A 25,805-nucleotide genomic window follows, 5' to 3' on the forward strand; every position below is an offset into this window, starting at 1 on the left:
TTATTCTTTAATAATGGGCTCTTAATGGTATTTCCAGCTCTGTACTGTAACATACAACATTGCAACAAATGTTTGGTATGGAGATCTTGTTATTCATATTGCAGGACTTTTTCTTGGACACATACACAAATATTCGCACACACACTACAGTATGTTGATCTTCAACTTTCTAATTATTGCCAAATTGCCTTTCAAGGTAATTTTGGCCAATCTATACTCCGTCAGCTGTGTATAAGACTGATTTCTCTCTATCCTCTCCAAAATTGGTAATGACAGACTTCTGCCAATCGGATGGGTATGAAATATTTTGTTTTAAAATGCATTTCTTTCATCAGTGATGTTGAACACCTTAATGTATTTGCTGATCACTAAGTTTTCTTCTGTGAATTGCCTACTCATATCCTTTACCCCTTTTTCTACATGGTTGTTTTTATTATTTACTAATAGAAGCTCTTTTTATACTTTAGATACTAATCTTTTGTCAACTACTTGAGTTACATCGCCATCAGCAGCATGTTGCTTTTTTTTAACAGTGTTCATTGTCCAAGGAAATTTTTTATTTTAATATAGTCAAATATTTTTCTTTATGAAAAGTGCTTTTGACATGTTTTTAAAAATCTTCCTTACCGTGAGCTCACAAAGTTATTTTATTTTCTTCTAAACTTTTGCTTTTCACATTTGGGGGCTGAGTTTTTCTGGATTCCATGTGTGATGTGATAGTTTTTTTTTCATATAGATAATGAAATGTCCCAGTGGGCCATCCCTTCCCTTGCACACAAGGCCTATGTCTTGTTAACCTGCTTCCTAAGTCTAGCACTTTGCCTGGTACACGTTAGGCAATTATAAACATGTGACCAATAAAAGGAAGGATGGAAGAAAGAGAAGGGAGAGAAAGGGAAGCAAAGTAGGGATAGGAGTGTGGAAAAAAAGTATTTGGATCATGGTCTTTGATACAAACTGTATATTTGAACCACAGAAGTCAAAGGGTATTAAAACAGATTCAAGGGGTGGACTGCAGGAAGATGGGCTTTCCAGGATTCTGGAATGCTAGAGGTAAATATATCACTTAAGTGCATCTGGGCACTGACTCTGCTTTCTCTCCCCCAGGATGAGAATATGGTCTTGCTAGTGCTGAATTAGTTCAAAATCCAGAAAATTGTGATGTTATAAATATCATTTATTAAGTCTTTGCAGAATGTTCAAGAAAGCCTAGGTACAAAAAGGCAACGATATATTCAGAACTTGATACAGCAATGCTAGCTGAACCTTTCTCGTAGGGACGGTGGCTATATGTACCACAGGAAACCTAAAGAGATGGGAAAAACTTTTTAGATATACTGTATTTGCTACTATTCAGAATAGTCACTTGGTTTCTACATTCTTAACTAAATAATTTAGGAGCATACAACAGGTGGGTAATAGCCTCTTCCCAACAATCCCTAACCTGAAGTTCAAAGGCGGAATGCTGTAGTGGAGGCAGTATAAAAAAGAAAAAAAAGAATGGGACCTAGAATGACTTTTGCCTCAGACGCCCTCAAAAGAAAAACATCTCTCCCTAGAGCAACATATGTCTAGTTCAGTATAGTCAAGGAAATATGTTCCATTAGAGTAAAAGGGGCTCAGCCTCCCAATGTAAGTACGCAACACCACCTACAAAGTATTCTTGCTGAAATATTGAAACATATCTCTATTTAACTACCAATTTATAGTAATAAAGGGGAAGAGGAATATGCTACATAGCACCATGAAGATAAAATCAGCAAATCCAGACTGTGGGAAACTCCATAGGACAAAGGATCCAATTTCTTCAACAAATAAAACACTTCAAGAAAAAAATTTTTAAAGGGATCTAGAGTTTAAGAGATATCCACCAGTAGCCATAAGGACACTGATTCAAAAAAACTGTAAATGTGATATGATGTCTGGGATTCCCTTCAAAATAACCAATGAAGACTTACAGATAAATAAGATTAGCTATGAAACTAATTGTTAAAGTTGAATAATAAAGACCTGAGAGTTCATTGTCTTTTCTCTCCTTTTGTATACATTCGAAATTTTTTACAATGAAAAGTTAAAAGAGGGGGCTGGGTGTGGTGGCTCAGGCCTGTAACCCAGCACTTTGGGAGGCCAAGATGAAAGGATCACTTGAGGCCAGGAGTTCAAGACCAGCCTGTTCAACATAGCAAGACCCCATCTCTGACAAAGAAAAAAAAAAAAAAGTTAAAAGAGAGGAAGGACTTAGCAGATCCTCTTAAAAGGAAGAGCAAATAATAAACCATGTAGGACCTACAGCTAAGAGACTGCAGTCTGAGACCTAAAAACCTTCTGATGTTGATTTAAACTGTGAAAAACTTAAAATTTACAAGAGAAGGCTGTAAATCAAAGATTCAACCACTATAACCAGTCTACTGAGTGACTGTTAATCACTATTTACTTAAGTTACCACTGAGTGATACTGAAAGAATATTATTTGAAAGTGTAGGATATAATGACTCATTTTTGCTTTCTAATGAGTTATTTTCCTTTTTTGCTGTCCTTCCACGTATAGGTATCTTTCCTTACATGATTGCTGGTTGCTCCAAATGCTGAATTTTACCATTGTAATATTTAAAAATAGCTAATTTCCTCTAACAGGATTGTAAAAATATGTATTTAGGGGAGGCAGAGTACTGAACAAACTGTGCTGCTCTCTTTAGCCTCAATCTATATGCCTTCCCTGTTTTCTTTAATGCAAGCATTTTCAGGTTGATATTAATATTAAAAGCTCAAAGAGTCAACAGGATTCAAATATGTCAAATAACAGGAAAGCATTTGCACATATAATATACTCCTTAAAGTTAAGAAGATCTTCAAATAAATTTATTTAGTAAGAAACACCATGGTAAATATAGTAGGAACCAAAAACACGGTCTTGACAGGAAGAATTCCAATTCTGCAACTACTAGCTATATGCCCTTGACTTAGAAGAATCATTTTTCCCCTGAGGCATACTACATCTCGAGTTTTTAAAATAAAGATTCAACATTTACATAAAAAGCCATATTGTAATAACAAGCATGTAATAGGTTCTTAATAAATGCTACATTAAAACTAAATCTAGTCTAACCCTTTCATTTACAAATTAGGATAAAAAAATGACTTGTACAAGGTCACACACTGATTTTTATTTGGCTCCATTATCCAGTTAAAAATGCTATGATTATGTCTCATAATAATGCCTCCACTTTACACTGGGATTTTAATCAAGAAGAACATTTTGTGCCCCAGTCTTACCATTTTGGAACTTCCTTTGTCATAGAAACATTATATATTGTCAGTAAATAAGCTGAATTAAAGGTCAGTGCCCTCTAGTGCTGAACCTTCAGAGGTAGGTGCAGGTTCCAAATACAGGCAAATTTACCTAGTCTACAGAACAGGAAACAATCTCCATAAAAATAATGAAATGAAAACATGAGATAGCTACATGCACAGCGACCCATCTGTAAGGATGACTGTTCTCTCTGGAGATGAGATTTTAAGCCTTTACTTTCTTTTCAAACATTTAAAAAGCTTTTTAAACTTTTTGTTATTGTTTAAGTTTTTATAACATATAAAACATTTAAAAAGAAGCTAAAACACAGGGCAAGATAACATCACTGGATTGCACAGTGGGGAAAACAACTCTTCTTCTCCTACTGCATAGTTTCAGAGGAAGTTACAAACCATGCAGCTTAGTATCTAATGTTACATTAAGAAAAAGTCGTAAAAGTGCTGTAATCCCAGCACTTTGGGAGGCCGAGGTGGGTGGATCACGAGGTCAGGAGATCAAGACCATCCTAGCCAACATGGTAAAACCCTGTCTCTACTAAAAATACAAAAATTAGCTGGGTGTGGTGGTGCATGCCTGTAATCCCAGCTACTCGGGAGGCTGAGGCAGGAGAATTGCTTGAATAAGGGAGTCGGAGGTTGCAGTGAGCAGAGGTTGCACCACTGCACTCCAGCCTGGCAAGCCTCGCCGTTTCAAAAAGAAAAAAAAAGAAAAAGTTGTGTCAGAGGTAAGGCAGATCTTTAAATTGAGAAAAACAAGAGGATAAATGTGACTTCAATTTTTTGAATGTTCTTTAGGTGTCACCAATAGGTGACATGCTATGTATGTACAAGTCTTTTTTTTTTTTTAACTGAAAAGCATTAAACCAGCCCATGGTATTAGGTGCTTAACTGATTATAAAAAAGAAAACCAAAATGGAAATGGTTTAGAGAGCTGAAGTTAAAATGAGAATTCCATTAAGGTGGCATATCCAGGTAATGGTGCTTAATGGGAAGACTACGGACTATACCAGTGTCTCATATAAATTAATATGAGAACATTTCTTAAAACTGTAGCTAAAATGGCCTACAGGTATACTTGTAAGACATGACTTATTACTCTTTTCTAGAGTTAAGAGTTTATTAGGGCAGTAAAGGGTTCAGTATCCCAAATCTGGTCCAAAAAATAAAGTTGCCAAGTTCAATGTCCTGTAGTCCTCCACTTAAACCCAAGAATCACAGAACTTCTCTTATCACAAAAGGCAAAAAAATTCGAAAACCAATTTGATAGTTAATATTAAAATTCTCTTCCACAAGGCAGTAATAGAACCAAAGGAAAGAAAATCCAGCCTAAAAGCATTTCAATCTATAAAGGAGAAGGCTATCTAAGGAGATCAAAAAATTACGAAGTAATCTCCTCAATGTTCAAATGATGCTCTAGAGAGGAAGATATCAAAACTGATATATTTTTAAAGATAGAAGAGTTATTAGTGAAAATAGGTAAAATAATTTATTAAGGATATAGTTAGATACGTCTAGATTTTTCATTTTCCTTCCTGTGCCTAAAGCATAATTCTATGTAGGAATGTCTGGTAGTAGTCTCTTTTTTGGGCTACTTCAAAGCGATGTATGGATAAGAAATCATTTGTTTTTTGGCCAAAAGTTTAAAAAACACTGGCCGGGCGTGGTGGCTCACGCCTGTAATCCCAGCACTTTGGGAGGCCGAGATGGGCAGATCATGAGGTCAGGAGATCGAGACCATCCTGGCTAACACAGTGAAACCCCGTCTCTACTAAAAATACAAAAAAATTAGCTGGGCACGGTGGCAGGTACCTATAGTCCCAGCTACTTGGGAGGCTGAGGCAGGAGAATGGCATGAACCTGGGAGGCAGAGCTTGCAGTGAGCTGAGATCGCGTCACTGCACTCCAGCCTGGGCAACAGAGCGAGACTCCGTCTCAAAAAACAAAACAAAACAAAACAAAAACCACACAGCCACACAGAAAAACTGCCAAGTAACACAATTTTTCCCTAGACCAGAAAGCTTTATAAAAACCTAGATAATCAGGCTTAGTTTCTGAAACCCATCACTTCATGGGAGAAGTGCCTACAGTCTCACTATCCAATAGAAATATAATACAAACCATAGAAATCTTAAATTACGTAGTACATTAAGAAGTAAAAAACATGAGCCGAGATCGCGCCACTGCACTCCAGCCTGGGCGACAGAGCGAGACTCCGTCTCAAAAAAAAAAAAAAAAAAAAAAAAAAAAAAGAAGTAAAAAACAGATATTACATTTAGTAAAATATTTTAGTATGTCAAAATATTAACATTTTGATATGCAATGAATATAAATATTGAGGTACTTAAGATCTTTTTCATACTAAGTCTTTGAAATCCAATGTGTATTTTATACTTACAACACATCTCAATTTGATTTAGCCACATTTCAAGTATTCAACAGCCACATGCAACTAGTGGCTACTGTACTGGACAGTGTATGTCTATGGCACAGCATGTCTCATGAGCTATACTTAAAAGTTTGGGCCAGGAGCTATAGCTCACACCTGTAATCCCAACACTTTGGGAGGCTAAGGCAGGAGGATTGCTTGAAGCCAGGAGTTTGAGACCAACTTCGACAAAACAGCAAGACCCTACCTCTACAAAAAAAATAAAATAAAATAAACGAGCCAGGTGTGGTGATGTGTGCTTATAGATCCAGCTATGTGGGATGTTGAGACAGGAGGATGGCTTGAGCCAAGGAGTCTGAGGCTGCAGTGAGCTATCATTGTGCCACTGCACTCCAGTCTGGGCGACAGGGCAAGACCTTGTCTCTAAAAAAGAAAAAGAAAGTATAATGACTGTCTCAGAGGTGAGCATACAGAAACAAAAGAGGTCATCTGTTATTCTGACAGGGCTTACATCCAAAATGTACATAAAACTGCCAATCTCTTGGGTAGACTGCCATCAATCATGATACATGCAGATTAATTCCTTTCTAGATTTTACTAGGACAGCAAAGTGATCAGTATCTCAATATCTGCCCTCCCCCCACCAAAAAAAGTGACTAAGCTAATATCTTATTGCTCTTCACTTAAAACCAAGAATCACAGGCACAGATAATAAGGCATTTATGTATTACAGTCAGTAAGGGATTATAATAGAACATGGGCAAGTTGTCAAGTATAAAAGGTATCTGAAAACGTGAGAAGCCAACCATATGACAACCTGGAACAGATAGAAAACTGCAAAGTTAGTACAGATTAGTGACATATTGCCAGTATTCTAGAAGTACACTTTGTGAAGACAGTTCTTCCTAATATCTGTAGGTAACCCACAGAGAAAGTGGCTAATGTTCAGGAAAATTTAGGAATTGCTGGGTTAAATAAAATGAGCCAGGATTTTAATATTGTTTAAAATTGGATTTTAAGGATTAAGTTCCCCTATCCTTATAATACAAGACTGATCATGAAACTCTCAGAGACGTGTGAACCAGAGCAACTCCATCTTAAATAGGAGCTGGGTAAAATGAGGCTGAAACCTACTGGGCTGCATTCCCAGACATTAAGGCATTCTAAGTCACAGTATGAGATGGGAGGTCAGCACAAGATACAGGTCATAAAGACCTTGCTGATAAAACAGTTTGCAGTAAAGAAGCCGGCCAAAACCCACCAAAACCAAAATGGCCACGAGAGTGACCTCTGGTCATCCTCACTGCCACACTCCCACCCACACCATGACAGTTTACAAATGCCACAGCAATGTCAGGAAGTTACCCTATATGGTCTAAAAAGGGGAGCATGAATAATCCACCCCTTATTTAGCATATCATCAAGAAATAACCACAAATATAGGCAACCAGCAGCCCTCAGGGCGTCTCTGTCTATACAGGAGCTATTATTTCATTCCTTTACTTTCTTAATAAACTTGCTTTCACTTTACTCTATGGTCCTGCCCTGAATTATTTCTTACATTTAATCCAATAGCCCTCTCTTGGGGTCTCATTGGGACCTCTTTTCTGTAACAAAACCTTTTTTTTTTTTTTTTTTTTTTTTTTTTTGAGATGGACTCTCACTCTGTTGCCCCAGGCTGGAGTGCAGTGGCCCATTCGTGGCTCATTGTAACTTCTACCTCCCGGTTTCAGGTGATTCTCTTGCCTCAGCCTCCGAGTAGCTGGGATTACAGGTGCGTACCACCACGCTTGGCTAATTTTGTATTTTTAGTAGAGATGGGGTTTCACCATGTTGCCTAGGCTGGTCTTGAACTCCTGGCCTCAAGTGATCTGTCCACCTTGGCCTCCCAAAGTGTTGGGATTATGGGCATAAGCCACCGAGCCTGGCCTGATCACGAACCTTAATATGCTAACATACGTTGTATCCATTTGAGAGTGGGTTGGAGAGCTATCCTATACATCATTTCCCAAACTAATGAAAAAAACACTTTATTTTCATGGATCATCTTGAGGAACTATTAGACCATGTTGGGGAATGCCGATTTAAAAGCACAGGTAAGGCTACTCCTACAAACCCAGGGAAAATCAGTGCCAGAGTATTTATAAGCAATATGAGAGCATTGTAGGCTAAAGCTTTGAGGGTCTAGATCCTTACAATATTTTAATGTAAAGTCTAATAACTAAATGATCAGGAACACCTTTTTGATTTGATCAAAACCAAAAGGTAATGATCTATGGAGCTGTACTATCTACCCATACCTACATTCAAGTAATAACGGCAATGGAATATAGTATGAGTGTAATTAAAATCTTACCCCAAATAATCTTATTTTAGTCTTATGCTCTTAAGACCAAAAAAGGAACTTAATGAAATCAAATGGGAGTCAGGGTCATGCACCTTACTCTAAACCTGCTACAGTTCAAACTAGGCATGCTTAATAATCTGTGAACCTCAAAGCACAAAGTTTAAAGAAGTAACTGACCAATGAGAATAAGTAGTATACATAGAAACGTCTAAAACGATCATATTGTCTAGAACCAAAAGGCACCTGAATGCCTATAAAGGCATTTACTAAGACAATAAAGGCAAAAGAAGAGTATTTTCCCCTAAGAAAGAAGAGTTTTCTATGGCTTGTGGAGAGCATTTCAAAAATGTAAGACAAAGCACATACTCCAAAAAATATTGTCTAATTTCTCCAAATCCCTAGTCTGAATTAAATGCTCTTTCTACATCACCAAAGGAGAGAGAACATAAAATGAAGTTGTGAGTAACACTTTAGTTTTCAGAGCAGATAGCTGTAATTGCCAGTAGCAGGAAACTCAAGTTTTGCCAATTCCAGTGGGTAGGAAAAGGCTGTCTTAATTTGCCTTTCCCTGAGAACTAACAAGTCTGAATAAGTTTCTCTAGGTTTTTGAACATATTTCCTTTCCATGAAATGCCTGATTATGCTTTTTGCCCAAATTTTGTTTCTCTCTTAGAAATCTGTAAAATGTCTTTATCTCAAATACTAATCTTCTTTCAGTTATATTGCAACTATCTTCTCTCACTTCTCCTCCCAGAGTGATTTTACCCTTTCACTCTCATTATGTTGACACAAGTTTGACTAACAAAACTTTAAAATTGAATGTAAATGCCCAGATGTTTTCACTAGAGATTTCTACTAAACATTTAAGAACTAACACCAATTCTACACATTCCTTTACAGAAAACAGAAGATGAGAGAAAACTCACCAGTTCATTTTACGAAGCTAGTCACTACCCTGCTATTAGCAGAGGGACAGAAACATACATTAGTGAAGCATGACTAAGAACCTGGAAATAAACTCACTCAAATATGCTCAAGTGAGTTTTGACAGAAGTGAAAGTTATTAAATGGAGGAAAGACAGCTTTTCCAACAAATGGTGCTAAAGCAATCAGACACTCACAGGTTAAAAAAAGAGATACCACCCCACATCCATTAGGATAGCTACTACTAAAAATAAAAAATATATAAAAACCCAGAAAATTAACAAGTGTTAGTAAAGATGTGAAGGAAGTGGAATCCTTGTGTACTGCTGGTAGCGATGGAAAATGGTGTAGCTGTTATGGAAAACAGTATGGTGGTTCATCAAAATATTAAAATTACCATATGATCCAGCAGTTCCACTTCTGAGTATGTATCAAAAAGAATAAATGCACAGACTAGAACAGACATTTGTACACTAATGTTGAGAGCAGCACTATTCACAATAACCAAAAAGTGGAAGCAATGCATGTGTCTACTGATGGATAAATGGACAAAAAAAAATGATACACATATACAATAGAATATTATTCATCAGACATAAAAAAGAAAAACATTGTGATGCATGCTACAATATAAATGAATCTTGAAGACATTATGCTAAGTAAAATAAGCCAGTCACAGAAAAACACTCAATAACAAATGCTGGCAAGGATGGGGAGAAAAGAGAAACCACATACACTGTTAGTGGGACACAGTGGCTGGTGCACAATCATGATGGAGAATAGTTTGGAGGCTCCTCAAAAAACTAAAAATAGAGATTCCATATGATCCAGCAATCCCACTGCTAGGTATATAGCCCAAAGAAAGGAATCAGTATGTCAAAGAGATATCTGCACTCCCATGTTTACTGCAGCACTATTAACAATGGTCAAGATATGGAATCAACCTAAGTGTCCATCAACAGATGAATGGATAATGTGGTACATATACACAATGGAGTATTATTCAGCCATAAAAAAGAACAAGATCCTGTCATTGCAGTAATATAGATGGAACTAGAGGTCATTATTTTAAGTGAAATAAGCCATGTACAGAAAAAAAAAACAGTACATGTTCTCACTTAACTTGTGGAAGGTAAAAATTAAAACAACTGAATTCATGGGGAGAAAGTGAGAGAGAGAGAAGAAGGATGGCTACCAGAGGCTTGAAGGTTGGGGTTGGGGGTGGGGTGTGGGGAAGTGGGGATGGTTAATAGTTACAAAAAAAAATAGAATAAGACCTAGCATTTGCTAGCACAACAGGGTGATTACAGTAAAAAATAACTGTACATTTAAAAATCACTAAAGTATGACTGGGCTGTATGTAACACAAAGGATAAATGCATGAGATGATGGATACCCCATTTACTCTGATGTGATTATTACACTTTGCATTCCTGTATCAAAATATCTCATGTTACCCATAAATACATACATGTACTATTAAAATAACTATGTCAAATTAAAAATTAAAAAAGACCCCAAACTAGACAAACACTGTAAGATTTCACTTTCATGAGGTACCCAGAGTAGTGAAATTCTGAGATAGAAAGTAGAACTGTGGGTATCAGAGACTAGAAGGAGAAGGAAATGAGGGGGTATTGTTTAATGGGTACAGAGTTTCAATTCTGCAAGATGAAAAGAGTTCTGTGGATGGCTAGTGTTGATGGCTACAATCAATGTGACTATACTTAATGCTACTGAACTGTACTCTTAAAAATGACTAAAGTGGTAAATTTTATCTTAGTTGCATTTTACTATAACTAAAACAAATTTTTAAAAAATTAACATCAAGCTAAGCCTCATACCTTACAGAAAAATTAACTCAAAATGGATCACAGACTTAAACGTAAAACATAGAAATACAAAACATTTGAGAAAAAAAGCAATAAATTCTTTCAGATCTAGGGCAAAGCAAAGTTCTTAGACTTGGCACCAAACATATTATCCATAGAAAGAAAAACTGATAAATTGGACTTGTGCTCTACAAAAGACTGTTAAGCAGATTAATTTTTTAAAAAGAGCTAGGACTTCTGGTTTCTGGTCCAGCATGTAAGAAGCTGTAAGTCAACACTAAGCCCTACAAGATAAAAAGCTGAAAAAAACTGAAAAATCAACAACTCTTCTTAGGATTTGTCAGAGTGGTAAGGTCAGGGGTCAAATCACAAACCCCCCAAATGGGAAAGACCAATAGGAAAATGCAGAGAATTGTAGCTTGCTGGAGCAGAAACCCACAAGCCACAAACCTCCATGAGAATCTGTACCAAAGGAGGGAAACAAACTATAACTGATGAATTACAAGAGGCTCAGAATGAACAAGTCTGAGATAAACTCCAGGGAAATCCAGTAATCAAGCATCTCCACACTTTTACCTCCAAGAGCTTGACCAGGTTTTCCCAGTGAATATTTAAGAAAAACCTCCTCTGAATATTGGAGATAACTTTCATGCCTTAGGCAAGGGAAGGAGAAAAGGAATCATTGTGAAATATGCCAAAGCATTCTGTTCCTAATAACGCTACCCTCAGGAGAAATTAAATCAACCAGAGCCTATCCTGCTGGAGCTTTATCAGAGCATAACTGACCTGGGCAAAAGGCAAAACCCAACTCCAGACCAGTCTAGCCATCCTGTTCCAAGTAAGGGGGCACTGGAGAGACTGAGAAGCACTTGTGAAGTTTACAGGGCAGAGGTACAGGCTTTCCAAAAGACTGAGACCTCCAGATAACATTATAGAATGCTCCCCCCCATACCTTACTACCACATTACTAAAGGCCTATTTACAGCAGATCCTTTTATTCAGTAACTCGCACCTGGTTATCAAGAAAAAGTTATAAGGCAGTAAAAGGCAAAATCCAGTTTCAAGAGCACAGCAAACAGCAAAAACATAGTCCAATGTGGCAGGGATGTTGCAATTATCAGACCAGGAATTTAAAATGATTATGATTAAGATGCTAAGGGTTCTAATGGATAAAGTACACAGACTGCAAGAACGGATGGGCAATATAAATAAATAGACAGAAATTATAAGAACTAAAAAGAAACGTCAAGAGATTAGAAACACTACCAGAAATGAGGTATAATTTTGATGGACTTAATGGTAGGCTGGACACAGCTGAGGTTAGAATCTCAGCTTGAGGTTTAACTCGGTAGAAGCCACCAAATTTGAAAAGCAAGGAGAAAAAAGACTGAAAAAACAAAAGAAAACAAAACCCAGAACAGAGTATCCAAGAACTGTGGGACAACTACAAAGGGTGTAACATATGTGTAATGGAAATTCCAGAAGGATAGGAAAAAGAGTAATACGTGAAATTTCTGAAACAATAATGACAAAAGAATTTCCCCACACTAATGTCAGACACCAAACCACAGATCTAGGAAGCTCAGAGAACGTCAACCAACATAAATGTCAAAAGCAAAACAAAACAAACAAAAAAACTATACTTAGGCATGTAATTCTCAAAACTACAGAAAATCAAAGATAATGAAAAAATCTTGAAAGAAGCTAGAGGAAAAACATACCATACCTATACAGGAGCCAAGATAAGAATTATATCTGATTCTCATAAACCATGCAAGAAGGAGAGTAGAGTGAAACACTCAAGAGTGTCAAGAGAAAAAAAAAAAAACCCAACCTAGAATACTAATACCTGCAAAATTTTCTTTCAAAAGTGAAGAAGAAATATTTTCTCACAAAAACAAAAATCGAGGGAATTTGTTGCCAGTAGACTTGCCTTGCAAGAACTGTAAAAGGAATTCTTTAGAGAGAAGGAAAATAATAAAGGTCAAAACGCAAATCTGTGTAAATAAGGAAAAAGCATCAGAGAAGGAAAAAGTGCAGGTAAAATCAAGTTTTAAATGTTTCTTATTTTTAATTGATCCAACAGATAATTTGTTCAAAACAATCACAGGAACAATGTACTGAATTATGTATGCTTTTATACAGACACATATGCTTCTATATAAACAAAATTAATGACAGTAGTAATATAAGAAACCAGAGGCAGGAATTAGGATTATTTTGTTATTATAATGTATTCACAGTACCTGTGAAGCAGTATAGCGTTAACTAAAAGTGGACCTGGATTAGTCGTAAATGTATACTGAAAACTCTAGGGCAAACACTAAAAAACGCAAAGAAAGAAATATAACTAGTATGCCAATAAAAGAGATAAAATAGAATCAAATAAAATGCTCAATCAAAACCACAAAAGGCAAAACAAAAAAGAGAAGACAAAAATAAAAACAAAGAACAAGGATGATAAATAGAAAATAACAAATATGATAAATATTGATCCAACTATATAAATAATTACTTTGAATGTCAATGGTCTAAATGCACCAATTGAAAGACACTACTGTCAGAGTGGATCAAGAAATAAGACCCAATTATATGTCATCTACAAAAGCCAACTTTATTAAATACAAGGATACATACAGATTAAAAGTATATGGATGGAAAAAGATATGTCATGCTAATACTAGTCAAAAGAAAGCAGGAGTTAACATATTAATTTCAGATAAGGCAGGCTTCAAAGCAAGGGGAGCATTACATAGTGATAAACAGGTGAATGCTTCAAGAAGACGTAACAATCCTAAATGTATATGAGCCTAATAATATAACTTCAAAGTATGTAAGGCAAAAACTGAGAGAACTGCAAGGAGAAACAGAATAGACTATTACACTTGAAGAGTTCTGAAGAGTTCAATACCCCTCTATCTGAAATGAACAGGTCCAACTGGTACAAAATCAGGAAGGACACAGTTGAACTCAACACCACCACCAATGGGATATAAAGGACTTTTATAGAGCACTTCATCCAAAAACAGCACATTCTTCTCAAGCTCACATGGAACATTCACCAAGACAGATCATATTCTGGGCATTAAAACACATCTTAACAAATTTTTTTAAAAATAGAAATTATACAGTATCTCCTCTCAGACCACAGAGGAATTAAATCATAAACAAAGATAGCTGAAAAATTCCAAAATATGTGGAAATTAAACAACGCACTTCTAAATAACGCATAAGTCAAAGAAGAAATTTTGAGAGAAACTGTAAAATACTTTAATTCAAATGAAAACGCAACATGTCACAAAAGCAGTACTTAGAAAGAAATTTATAGCACTGAATACATATATTAGAAAAGAAGACCTAAAATCAATAACCTAAGCTTCCATCGTAGGAAACTAGGAAAAGAAGGCTTAAAAAATAAAAAGATACACAGATTACTAATGCTGGAAATCAAAGATGGGACATCACTACAGATCCCCTGGCATTAAAAAGATAATAAAGGAATTACATGAACAATTCTATGCCAACAAATGTAATAACATACATCAAATGAACTAGTTCCTGGGTGACACAATCTGCAAAATTAGAAAAGAAATGGAAAATGTGAAAAGGGCTATAGCTGTTAAAGAAAATGAATCAATAATTAATAATCTTTCCAAACCAAAAGCAAAGGGTCTGGATGGGTTCACTGGTAAGTTCTACCAAACATTTAAAAAAGAAAGTATATCAATCCTCTACAGTCCTTTTCAGAAGAGTCACAGAAATACAGCCAACTGATCTTTGACACAGGAGCAAAGGCAATACAACAAAGAAAAAACAGTCTTTTCAACAAATAGTGCTAGAAGTGAATATCCATATGCAAAAACAAAACAAACAAAAACACTACAGACAGATCATACACTCATCACAAAAATTAACTCAAATGGATTACAGATCTACATGTAAAATGCAAAACTTTATCCTAGAACACAACATAGAAAAAAAACTAGACGACCTTGTGTTTGTGACTTTCTAGATATAACACCAAATGCACTATCCATAAAAGAAAGCATTGATAAGCTGGACTTCATTACAATTAAAAATTTCTGTTTTGCAGAAGACACTGCCAAGAGAAAAGAAAGTTGAGCTACAGATGGAGAAAAAAATATTTACAAAAGACACATCAGATAAAAGACTTACCCAAAATACAGAAAGATTCTTATAATCAACCCCATTAAAAAATGGGACAAAGACCTGAATAGATACTTCACCGAAGATGTACAGATGGCAAATTAGCACATGAAGAGATGCTCCATATCATGTGTCATCAGGAAAATGCAAACTAAAACACCAATGAGATACTAAACATACCTATTAAAATGGCCAAAATCCAAAATACTGACACCACCAAATCCTGACAAGGATGTGGATCAACCAGAGCTCGCATTCACTGCTGGTGGGGATGCAAAATGGAAGACATTTTGGCAGTTTCTCACAAAACTAAATAGATTCCTACCCTATGACCCAGCAATTGCACTCCATGAAATTTACTCAAAGGAGAAAAAAATACATTCATACGAAAACTGGTACACGTTTTTAGTAGATTTATTTGTAACAGTCAAAATTTGGAAGCAACACAAATGTCATCGGTAGGTGAATGGATAAACAGTGGTATATCTATTAATGGAATATTATTCAGTGCTAAAAAGAAATTAGCTATACAAGACATGAAAAGACATTAAAGAAACTGAAATGCATACTACACTAAGTGAAAGAAGCAAATATAAAAAGGGTACATACTGTGTGATTACAACTATTGACATGCAGGGAAAAAGCAAAACTACAGAGACAGTACAAAGATCAGGGGTTGCCAAGGGTTAGAGGGGAGGGAAGAATGTATAGTCAGAGCACAGAGGACTTTTAGGGTAGTAAACCTACTCTTTATGATACTTTAATGGTGGATACATGTCATTATATATCTGACCAAACCCATAGAATATATAACACCCGGAGTGAAGCTTAATGTAAATTATGGACTGTGGGTAATACTGTGTCAATGAAGGTAAACCAGTTTTAACAACTGTACCACTCTAATGTAGGATGTTGATAATGGGGAGGCTATGCATGTTGAGGGCAGAGAATGTATGGGAAATTCTGTATCTTCTGGTTCTTTTTTTGTGTGAATCTGAAACTGCTCTAAGAAATAAAGTTTATTTTTTAAAAAAAGGTAATTAAAGAAGACAAGCTTTAGTGTAAAAAAAATTTCATACGTATATCCAACAAAGAGATATGTTAAAAATAGAGTATGTTAAAAATACTCTCAAAACTCAACAGCAAAAAAAGCAATCAAATTAGAATGTATGCAAAATACCTGAAAAAATATATCACCAAAGAGTATACACAAATAGTACAGATGTTTGTATAAATGGTAAACAACACATGAAAAGATATTTAACATCATTAGCCATTAGGGAAATACAAATACAACCACAATGAGATATCACTGTATACTATAAACCTATAAGAACAGCTATTAGAGAGTGTCAGTGCCAAATACTGGCAAGGATATTGAAAAACTGGATCACTCAGACATTGTCTGTGGGAATGTAACATGGTACAGACATTCTGGAAAAGTTTTGCTATCCTTTAGGAAATTAAACTTGCAACTACCATATGACCAAGCAATTGTACTCCTTGGTACAGTACATTTGTACATTTCTCCATTTATCCCAGAGAAATGCAGATTATGTTCACATAAAAACCTGTACATAAATGTCTACAGCAGCTTTACTCATAAGGGCCCAAAACTGGAATCAATCCATATATCCTACAATGGGAGAATGGTTAAACTGTGATATAACCATATCATGAAGTACTCTTCCATAATAAAGAGGAATAAATTATTGATAACTAGAACAATCCGGATGAATACCCAGTGAATTATGCTGAGTGAAAAAAGCCCATCCCAAAAGATGACTTATGATCCTATCTACATAACATTCTTGAAGTGACAAAAGCTTTAGAAATGGGGGAACAGATTAGTGACTGCCAATAGTTGAGGGTGAAAGGTAAGAAGTGGGTAGGGATATAGAAGGATACCATGAGGGATACTTGCAGTGACAAAAACGTTCTGTCTTGACCGTATCAATGTTTTGGTTGTGACAGTGTATGACGCTACAGATTTGCAAGATGACACCACTGGGGGACTGGGTAATAAAGGGTACACATGATCTGTCTTTATATTATTTCTTATGACTAGATGTGAATCAACAATTATCCCAAAATAAAAAGTTCAATTAGAAAAAATTAAACATACATATGTAATCATTTCCTTCCTGATATGTGCATTTGTATCCCTCCCTACTCTATCTTTTGTCCTGTAAAAACAAGTATATATTTTATTCTAGTATTTTTTAAGATTTTCTTTTACAATCTTTGTCACCTACAATTGATTGTGGATCAAGGGGTAAACTTGGATCCATTTCACTTTTTTTCTATATTGATAGCCCATGATCTTAGCACCATTAAATAGCCCATTGCTGCCATTATCTGAAAGCTCACCTCTGTCTTATATCAAGTATCCATCATGCATGAGTTTTTTTCTAGGCTCAATTCTTTTCCCTCACCTCCAGTTATTTAACCATGTGCAAATACCAAACCGCCATAAATACTGTAATTATAGTAACTCTTGGCATTTGGTATGGCAAGTTCCTAACTTTGTCCTTCTTCTTTAGGAGCACTTTGGCTATTCTAGGCCATTTTTTCTTCCACCAAAAGCTTAAAATCAGACTGTCAGGTTTTTTGAAAAATATTTTGATTAAAATTTCATTGAATTTATAAATATATTAAGAAATACAAAAATCTGTGATATTTATTTCAATGAACATGGAACATGTCTCCATTTATTTATGCCTACATTATTGAAAATCTTTCAATAAGGTTTTAAAATCTCCTATAATAAGTCAGGCGCGGTGGCTCACACCTGTAATCCCAGCACTTTGGGAGGCCGAGGTGGGCAGATCACGAGGTCAGGAGATCGAGACCATCCTGGTTAACACGGTGAAACACCGCCTCTACTAAAAATACAAAAAATTAGCCGGGCGCAGTGGCGGGCGCCTGTAGTCCCAGCTACTTGGGAGGCTGAGGCCAGAGAATGGCGTGAACCCGGGAGGAGGAGCTTGCAGTGAGCTGAGATCGCGCCACTGCACTCCGGCCTGGGCAAAAGAGCGAGACTCTGTCTCAAAAAAAAAAAAAAAAAAAAAAAAAACTTCTATAATAAAGTCTTACCTAACTATAGCTACATTTATTTCCAAGAACCTACTTGTTATTGAAAATGTTTAATTACACTATCGATTTTTATTGTATACAGAAATGCAAATGACTTTTGCTACATTATCTTCATAATTCTGTGTAGATTGAGTTTTCCATGTAGACTAACGTATGGTAAGTTAGTTTCTAATTATTAAGTTTTACTCATTTTTTTAACTTCTGAATATACTAAGAAATCTGTACATTTCTTGTTTCTAATTTTAAAGACAGTGTTTTAAATACAACTTTTTCACTAATATGTACAATTGTCCCTTGGTGGGTATCAAGGTACTAGTTCTATGACTCCCATGGATACCATGATCTGCAGATGCTTACATCTCTTTTATCAAATGGCACAGTATTTGCATATAACCTATGCACACCTTCATGTATGTTAAATCATCTCCAGATTCCTTGTAATCAATACAATGTAAGTGCTATGTAAATAGCTGTATCATGTTTTTAAAATCTGTATTATTATTGTATCATTTTATATTTCTTTTTTCAAATCCAGTTGGTTGAACCCACAGATACAGAGGGCTGACTGTTAAATCTATTGTAGTCTATAGATACCATTCATCAAGTTAAAGAAGTCCCCTTCTGTTCCTAACTTGCTAAGTGTTTTATCATAAAACAGATATTCAATGTTATTTATTTTCCTGCGTCAATTTAGATAATCAAATAACTTGACTTCCCTCATCTGTTAATGTGGTAAATTATATGAACAGATTTTCTAATGAACCGACTGCCCTCCTGTAACAGACTCAAGCTGGCTAGGATGTTATTACCATTTTTATACATTTGTGGCTTCAATTTGCTGATTTTTGTCTTAGATTTTCTGTTCCTATGTTTATGAGTGGGTTAGTAAAATTAAAGGTCATTCTTATATTCTATTTGGATACCAAGATTATACCAGCCTCACAAAATGAGTAGGAATGTATATTTGCTATTTATTGCTGTATAATAAACTACTCAAAAACGTAATGGTTTAAACAAACATTTTTTATCTAACAGTTTCTGTGTCAGAAACTTAGGAGTCACTGAGGTGGGTGGGTTCTGTCTTTAACAGTCTATCCTGAGGTTTCAGTCAGGATATCAGCAGGAACTGCATTATCATTTCCAAGATGGATCACTCACACTGCAGGAGGCCTTATACCTCTCATCACAAGAGCCTCTCTGTGGGCTTCTTACCTCATGATGTGGTGGCTGCCTTCTGCCAGAACAAACAATTCAAGAGAGTGAAAATGGAGCTGCAGTGCCTTTTATGAATTATGTTCTGAAGTCCCACACCACCATGTCTGCTTTTCTTCTGTTAGAATTGCATGATTAGGTCCAGCCCACACTCAAGGCAAGGGGAACAGGGCTCCAAAATATCAAGAGATTGTAAACATATTTTTTAACTACCACAGAGAATTCCTTCCTAAGTTCTGAGTTTGTAGAAGATTAGAATTATTTGTTCCTAGAATCTTGGGTAGATTTCACTTACAAAACTATGGCGATTTGGTATTTTCTTTGTTGGCAATTTTTAAAGAACTAACTCCATTTCCTTAATGGTTAAAGGGCAATTAAGTTTTCTAATACTGAAGTAATTTAAAGTATTCTTAGAATGTATCCATTGTATTCAAGCTTTAAAATTTATTGGCACCAAGTTGCTTATAATATTCTTATTTTCACCTCTGCTGCATCCATAGTTATGACTCATTTTTATTCCTAATATTATTTGCACCTACTTTTTTCTTGATCTGTCATTTCTGACCCTGGAACATTTAATACGAGTTTGCAAAGAAACCAAATTAGATGCTACTGACCCTATCATACTTTAATTTTCTATTTAATCAATTTCTACCTCTTACCTTCTTTAGGTTAATTCTGTTCATTTTTTATCTAAAATTCAAAGCTTAACTCATTAATTTTCAACTTTCCCCCCAAGTACAAGCCAGTTAAATCACAAATTTATAAATATCAATTAGCTACAACTACAAGTTCTGATGTGGAATCTTTTCATTATCATCAAATTTTCTACATTTTCTAATTTTTGTCATGATTTCTTCTTTCTTTTTTAAAAAATATAGATAGGGTCTCGCTATGTTGCCCAGACTGGTCTCAAATTCCTGGGCTCAAGTGATCCTCCTGTCAGCCTATAGAGTAGCAAGAATTACAGGCACACACCACCATGCGTGGCTCTACGGATATTCTTTGGAGGTATATTTTTAATTGCCAAGTATTTGCAGGTATTTTCCAACAATTTATTAACATAAAAATGGTTAAAACAAAAAAAATTAGAAAGAATAGTACAACCAAAAACTATATGCTTCACCTATATTGACCATTGTCAAATTTATTTTCTTTCTATATAGACACATATGTACTATAATACATTCATTTTGCTGCACTATTTTAATAGTTGTATACATTACAATGCCTGACATCTCCTAAGAATAAGAAGACAAATGTATCTACTAAGAATAAGCAATATCTCCTAAATAACAATTCCATTATGCCATCTAAAAACATTAACAATAATTCCACAATATACCATGTAGTCCACTTTCGCATTTTCCCTAATTATCTCAAGAATGTCTAACAGAGCTTTCACCCCTAGAACCAGATCAAATCTAGGTTCATACACTGTAAGGGGCTGTTACATCTTTTTTTTTTTTTTCTACAATACTCCCTTTCTGAAGAGCCCAGGACAGTTGTCTCGAGAATGTCACATACTCTGAATTTGTGTGACTGCTTTCTCTTGATGTCATAAAGGAATGCATGTACTATTATAAAACATACACTTTATAGACTTTATATAGACTTTATAGACTTTATATCCTTCATAATACATGGGCATCTTTTCCACTAAATGTTTTAACTTATGAGTCAGTATCCATACAACTTGAGTACTAGTTATGAAGTCTGACTACACATTAGCTGAAGTGCATGATATGTACAATTTATTTAATTATAGCTTTAATTGTACACAGTTTTAATGATATGCATAGCTGTTATTTGGTAGCAACATATTCAGGCATAAATGCTAAATAACTCATGAAATGACAGTAATCCACATTCTTTCACTCAATCGAGCCAATCTGTCGTGTTTTACCTTTGATTTTTATTAGTTCTCCACCTGGGAGACTGGCGAAAACCCAGCGAGCATTATGTAAGGATATAGTCAGCTCTATCTGTAAATTCTGCATCCATGGATTCAACCAACCACAAATTGAAAACACTCAGGGGGAAAAAAAGAGATGGTTGTGCCTGTACTGAACACACACAAACTTTTTTTGGGTCATCATTCCCTAACAATATAGTATAAAAATGATTTGCACAGCATTTACATTGTATTAGGTATTACAAGTAATTTAGAAATGATTTTTTTTGTTTGTTTGTTTTGAGACGGAGTCTCGCTCTTGTTGCCCAGGCTGGAGTGCAACGGTGCGATCTCGGCTCACTGCAACCTCTGCCTCCCGGGTTCAAGCAATTCTCCTGCCTCAGCCTCCCGCCACCATGCCCAAGTAATGTTTTGTATTTTTAGTGGAGATGGGGTTTCACCACGTTGGCCAGACTGGTCTTGAACTCCTGACCTCAGGTGATCCGCCCGCCTCAGCCTCCCAAAGCGCTGGGATTACAGGCGTGAGCCACCACACCCAGCCTAGAAACAATTTAAAGTATATAGAAGAATGTATGTAGTTACATGCAAATATTATGTCATTTTACATAAGGAATTTGAACATCCCTGGTTTTGTTATCTATGGGGGTCCTGGAACCAATTCCCCATAGATACAGAGGGACTGCTTGCTGTATGGCATCTAGGCCTCTAGAGGTGAGGAGGCATGGCAGTAGTTATTCTATTAGGAAAAGCAGAAAGCCAACTTTAACAGCATGTGTAGTGAGCAACAAAGAAGGCGATAATCACCTCCATCCAAACCAAGCAAAAAAACTCTCTCAAATAATAATGGTATCATGTATTGAGTGCCAATACATTGTGCTTTATGTACACTACTTGCAAAATGAGGTACAAATACAAATCTAGAAATGAAACCAGGACTGAAATCCATGTCTGTCTTATTACAAACCTACAATTCCCACTACACACCAATATCAGATAACAGAGAGATCAAATTGCACAGAGAATAAATGTATATTACAACAGTGAATAAACAAATGGAAATGAGTGAAGGAATCAAATTAGATAAAAAAGTAGTGAGCAGGATGACACTGGGAGAAAAAGAGTGACAACATACAAACATTCATACCTTCTGGGGTTTATTATAAAAAGTTAAAGTGTAATAATTTCTTAATTAACTGACAAGACTACAAAATTAACTTTTACTTCTCCCTTTAGTTAAATCAGTTCTTACTTCATATACATTGACACTCCAATATTAGATATAAATAAATATTTAGGATTTTATGTTTTTCTGATGACTGGTACCTTTATCATCAAGATACATCCACTTTATCACTGGCAATAATCTTTATCCTGAAGACTATTTTGTCTGGTATTAATAGAGCCACTCCAGCTTTCTAATGGTTAGTGTTTGCTTAGTACATGTTTTTTCCATCCTTTTATATTTATTCTAAATCTTTTTTTAACTTTTATTTTAGATTCAGGGGTACACGTACAGGTCTGTTATATAGGTAAATTGCTATGTCACAGGGATTTGGTGTACAGATTATTTTGTTACCTAGGCAATAAGCATAGTACCTGATAGGTAGCTTTTTTAACCCTTACCCTCCACCCTCATGTAGGACCTAGTGTCTGTTGTTCTCTTCTTTGTGTCCATGTGTTCTCAATGTTTAGCTCCCACTTATGAGTGAGAACATGCAGTATTTAATTTTCTCTTCCTGCATTAGTGTGCTTAGGATAATGACTTCCAGCTACATCCACGTCGCTGCAAAGGACATAATCTCATTCTTTATTATGGCTGTGTAGTATTCCATAGTGTATGTTTACCATATTTTCTTTATCCAGTCTACCATGGATTGTCATTTAGGTTGATTCCATGTCTTTGCTATTGTGAATAGTGCTGCAGTGAAAATATGTGTGTACATGTGTCTTTAGGGTAGAATGATTTCTATCTCTTTGGGTATATACCCAATAATGGGATTGCTGGGTCATATGGTAGTTCCATTTACAGTTCTTTGAGAAATCTCCAAAATGCTTTCCACAGCGGCTGAACTAATTTATACTTCCACTAGCAGTATATAAGCATTTCCTTTTCTTGACAGCCTCACCAGCATCTTTCTGTTGTTCCCTGACCAGGAAGCATAACCTTTTTTTTTTGACTTTTTAATAACAGCCATTCTGACTAGATGGTTTTGATTTGCATTTCTCTAATGATTAGTGATGTTCAGCATCTTTTCATATGCTTGTTGGCCATGTGAATGTCTTCTTTTAACAAGCATCTGTTCATATCCCACTTTTTAATGGTTTTTATTTTATTTCATTTTATTTATTTATTTTTTTGAGACAGAGTTTTGCTCCTGTTGCCCAGGCTGAAATGCAGTGGCGTGATCTCGGCTCACTGCAACCTCTGCCTCCTGGGTTCAAGTGATTCTTCTGCCTCAGCCTCCCAAGTAGCTAGGATTACAGGTGCCTGCCACCATGCCCAGCTAATTTTTTGTATTTTTAGTAGAGATGGGATTTCATCATGTTGGACAGGCTGGTCTCGAACTCCTGATGTCAGGTGATCCACCTGCCTCGGCCTCTCAAAGTGTTGGGATTACAGCGGGAGCCACCGCACCTAGCCAAATGGTTTTTTTTTTTCTGCTTAAGTTCCTTACAGATTCTGGATATTAGACCTTTGTCAGATGCATAGTTTGCAAATATTTTCTCCCATTCTATAGGTTGTCTGTTTACTCTGTTGACAGTTTCTTCTGCTGTGCAGAGGTTCTTTAGTTTAATTAAGTCCCATTTGTCAGTTTTTGTTGCAACTGCTTTTGGCCTCTGTCAAATCTTTCCTTTCCCGGGTCCTATGACCAGAATGTTATTTCCCAGGTCATCTTCCAGGGTTTTTATAGTTTTAGGTTTTACATGGAAGTTTTTATTCCATCTTGAGTTGATTTTTGTATATGATATAAGGAAATGGGTCCAGTTTCAATTCTCTGCATATGGCTAGCCAGTTTATCCTAGCAACATTTATTGAATAGGGAGTCCTTTTCTCATTGCTTGTTTTTGTAGACTTTGTCAAAGATCAGATGGTTTCAGGTGTATGGCTTTATGTCTTGACTCTCTATTCTGGTTCCATTGGTCTATTTGTTTCTGTGCCAGTACCATGCTGTTTTGGTTACTGTAGCCTTGTATTACACAATAGTTTGAAGTTAGGTTAATGTGATGCCTCCCGCTTTGTTCATTTTGTTTAGGATTGCCTTGGCTATTCAGGCTCTTTTTTAGGTCCATATAAATTTTAAGTTTTTTCTAATTCTGTGAAGAATTTCACTGGTAGTTTGATACAAATAGCACTGAATCAGTAAAATGCCTTGGGCAGTATGGCCTTTTAAAAAACATTAATTCTTCCTATACATGAGCATGGAATGTGTTTTTCCATTTGTGTCACCTATGATTTCGTTCAGCAGTGTTTTGTAATTCTTGTTGTACAGATCTTTCACTTCCCTAGTAAGCTGTATTCTTAGGTTATATTTATTCCAAGTCTCTATATTTAAATATAAAATACACTTTAAAGTATATCTCTTGTAGACAGTATATAGTTGGAGCTTGCTCTTTTATCTAGTCTGAAAATCTCTGCCTCATAATCATAATGTTTAACCCATTTAAAGTAATTATTAATGATTAAGTTAATGGTCTTGTTTTTTATTCATTCTGTTCCACTGTTCCTCATTTCCTGTCTTCTTTATTATTCATCTGATATTTTTTAGTATTCCATTTTATCACCTCTATTGGCTTTTTACCTGTACCACTTTGACAATTGCTCTAGGGATTACAATATATATCCTTAATCTATCACAGTCTACCTTCACTTAATATTATAAGTTCATCATCTTACAACAGTGCAATTCAATCTGTCTTACTACTGTTCTCTGTGCTGTTTCACAATCTTTTACTTCTACATGATATAAACATTGTTAACATTTTTGCATTAAACAAAAAACTGCCTTTCACAGAAAATAAGTACTTTAAAAAAGTCATTTATATTCTCCTACAGAGAGATCAATTCTGGTTCTCTTCACCGCTTCATTTGATCTGAGTTTCTGACTGGCATCAGTTTCCTTGAGACTGAAGGACTTATTTTAGCATTATTTACAGTGAAAGTCTGATGGTGATGAATTCTTTTAGCTTTTGCTCATCTCAAAATGTCTATTTTGTTTACATTTCAGAAATATATTTTTGTTTGATTTAAATTTCCAGATTGACAACTTTTTCTTTCAGCACTTAAAAGGTTCCATTGTCTTCTAGCCTCCATTATTTCTGATGAGAAGGTGGTCTTCGTTGCTGTTGTTTCCCTATGTATATCACGTATCTTCCCCATTCCTGCCCCTCTGGCTGTCTTTAAGATGTTCTCTTTATTTTTAGTTTTAAGTAATTGTACTTGTTGTGCTACTATGATTTCTTTTGTGATTACTGGGATTGGTGTTTGCCGACCTCCACTGATATGTGGGTTTTCTTCAAATTCATAAATCTTTCAATAATCATATCTTCAAATTATTTTTCTGCTCCAGTATCTATTCTTCTGGGACTCCAATTACACATATATTGGCCCACGAGTCA

The 25,805-nt window shown here is 35.7% G+C and overlaps 1 protein-coding gene across 4 annotated transcripts in view; it reads right to left on the reverse strand.

The window, feature by feature from the left end:
- Positions 1-25,805, reverse strand: part of RFX7 (regulatory factor X7) — a 148,555-nt gene that overhangs the window by 99,850 nt on the left and 22,900 nt on the right. The gene's annotated exons all lie outside the window — the stretch shown is intronic.

The sequence above is a fragment of the Gorilla gorilla genome, chromosome 16 (assembly GCF_029281585.2).
Source record: "Gorilla gorilla gorilla isolate KB3781 chromosome 16, NHGRI_mGorGor1-v2.1_pri, whole genome shotgun sequence".
Lineage (NCBI taxonomy): Eukaryota > Metazoa > Chordata > Mammalia > Primates > Hominidae > Gorilla > Gorilla gorilla.